Source organism: Gossypium hirsutum, chromosome D03 (genome assembly GCF_007990345.1).
Source record: "Gossypium hirsutum isolate 1008001.06 chromosome D03, Gossypium_hirsutum_v2.1, whole genome shotgun sequence".
NCBI classification, from domain to species: Eukaryota; Viridiplantae; Streptophyta; class Magnoliopsida; order Malvales; family Malvaceae; genus Gossypium; species Gossypium hirsutum.
Window position 1 is genome coordinate 19,770,635 of NC_053439.1, and position 2,960 is coordinate 19,773,594.

Genomic DNA, 2,960 nt, shown 5'->3' on the forward strand with positions numbered 1-2,960 from the left:
GAGGTTTTTGTTTGAATTTCTTCTATTCATCTCATTAAACGTATAAGTGTTGGGTCGACACTTATTAGTGTTGGTTCTTACTTGTTTCTTGAGTCGATTTTCTTTCCATCAATTTTTCCATAACGAACACATCCATTTAGCCATTTTCTGAACCCTTGTTGTTTTAAAACAATATTGAGCCTATTTCACCTATTTTACTTACTAGCTATTCAATTGTTCCTTACTTTATCATAGACGATCGGGCAACACAAATACGACTCGGCTCAACACCAAGGCGGATCGTATCATGAATGCTTTCTGGTAAAGTATTTCCCACCTAGCAAAATTGCTAAGTTACAGAATGAGATCACCACTTTTCAACAATTGGATGACGAGTCCTTATATGAGGCATGGGAAAGATTCAAGGAGTTACAATGTAGATGCCCTCATCAAGAGATTTTTCATTGCATCCAGTTGGAGACATTTTATAATGGTCTCAGCACACACACAAGGTTGGTGGTAGATGTTTCTGCAAATGTTGATCTCTTATCGAAGTAATATAATGAGGCTTACAAAATGATTGAGAGAATAGCCAATAACAACTACAAGTGGTAAAAAAATTAAGTAGATTTACGAATATGAGTTACAAAAGTGCATGAAGTAGATGCCCTTACTTCACTCTCAGCCCAGGTATCGTCTATCTCTTCAATGTTGAAATAGTTTACTACTAAAGGTCTAAATCATCTTGTAGCTCAACTATCAATCCACTACCCATAGTTAGCATGTATCTCCCCGGGTCATACTTGAGTATCACATCGTAGATCCCCAACCCAACTCCATCTTCCTTTTTAGTGAACTCAAATATAGTGCATAGGTACTCTTCAATACAGCTGGATGAGACGACGTGGCATACTATGATCACGTACAAAAGTGCTTCCTATGGAACCTCTCAACAGCTCTGGTTCTTTTATGAGATCCTATAGGGATAGGTAGGCCCAAGCCTTTCCCTACCCCCCAACCGAGCAGTAGTTCCCCGCAGCCAGGCAGTGGCGACAGAAAATGAACTTGCGCAGGCTCCACGCGGTTCACATTTTCTTGTGTTGAGAGCTTTTTAGTTTCTTATATTATAGATGCTCATGTCAACATCGAGGATGGGCAAAGCCCAACAAAGCAGCAGTGAGCACTAAACAATAGGGGTGAGGGCGACTCCGCCCATGCCTTGAACCACACCACAGGCTGAAGTCCTTTGACATCGAGCGAAGGGCAGCGCCCTCACTGTCGGGCCAAACAAGAAAGGGGAGGTTGTCATTAGAGCAAAGACAAGGCTTGTGGAGTTGAACTCCATAGAAGAACCTTAAACTATAGGGCCGCTAGCACGCTAAAACTAGCACTTTGAAGCGAGTTGAAAAATAGATGTGTGCTACAGCACGCAACGGTTTTCAAGCTTCACTAATAGGCTGTGTTTATAGAGAAAGGCGAGTAAGGCGATTGCTTCACTTTTTTTGCGAAGTTTGCTGCCTCCCCATTCCTGTTTAGTATACACTTGTGATTCTTAGAGCAAACCCCAAGTTGCTATACCAAGCAACATCGAAAATCCTCTACCAGTTGAGTCTTCTAATTTTGAGAACTTATTAAAGGCATACATGGCGAAGAATTATGCAACTTTGAGAAATTTGGAGAACCAGATGAAATAGCTAGCCAACGAACTTCGAAATAGACCACATGGAGCTTTGCCCAATGACATGGAGAACCTAAGAAAACCGAGTAAGGAGAATTGTAAAGTGGTCAATTTATGAAGCAAAAAGATTTTTGAACCCAATGAGGTTGAGGTTGAAGATGAACCTCCCCAAAAAGAGGAAAATCAACCAAATGTTGAAATTCTTACACCAAAAAAGCCAAATCCTACAAATTCTAAAAAGTTAAAACCTAAAATAGTGAATTCTGATAAGCTAACCTCTTCATTATACGCAAATATACTACCTTGGAAGAGTTGTCCAATCCAAGCCAAAGTTTCACAACCTCCATATCCTCAAAGACTCTAGCAACATAAACAGGATACTCAATTTAAGAGAATGTTGGATGTGTTGAAACAACTACATATCAACATCCCGTTGGTAGAAGCTTTAGAGCAAATGCCGAACTAAGCGAAAGCTATGAAGTAATTTTTGTCAAAGAAGAGAAGGTGTGGGGAATTTGAAACTGTAGCCCTGACTATAGAATGTAGCCTATTTTTTTCAAAACAAGTTGCCTCCTAAGCTGAAGGATCTAGGAAGTTTCATCACACCTTTCAATATTGGCGAATCCAATTGTAGTAAGGCTTTGTGTGATTTAGGATCGAGTATCAACTTAATGCCTATGTCTTTGTTTAGACAATTAGGTTTTGGTAAGGCTAGACCGACTGCAATTACATTCTATTTAGCGGATCGATCTTTGGCATACACAGAAGGAAAGATCAAAAATGTCTTGGTACATGTTGATAAATTCATATTTCCTATTGACTTTATTATCATAGATTTTGAAGCAAATAAAGAAGTACTAATCATTCTAGGAAGGCCATTCCTAGAAATCAGCAGGATGAGAATCGATGTACAAAAAGGTGAACTAATCATGGAAGTTCAGGATGAGAAAGTGACCTTTAATGTACTCAAGGCCTAAGATCTCCTGATGAGGTAAAAGATTGTTTTACTGTCTCCACAGAAGATCCATTGATTCCCGATAATCTATTGGAAGGTGTTATGACTCTTCACATCAAGATAAGGATGATACATGTTTGGAAGCTAACTTGGAAGGATTCAGCTCAAAAGTTTAATTCAAATCATTCAAGCTATCATCACATGAGTACAAGAAACCCAACTCATAAAAAGAAAAGCCATCTGAGTTGGACTTAACTGTGTTGAAGTGGCACGAGAAAGGTATCGAGTGGACTATTGCAAACACTGAAAAGGGATTTGTCAAGGGACAGAAGAGTTTGATTCAATCTT

The 2,960-nt window shown here is 39.3% G+C and overlaps 1 non-coding gene across 1 annotated transcript; it reads right to left on the reverse strand.

Annotated features, from left to right (window-relative positions):
- Positions 1-331: 331 nt before the first annotated feature.
- LOC121215819 (small nucleolar RNA R71) lies at positions 332-437 on the reverse strand. The gene has a single exon (XR_005911790.1). It is a non-coding gene; the product is annotated as a small nucleolar RNA R71 (small nucleolar RNA).
- Positions 438-2,960: the final 2,523 nt, after the last annotated feature.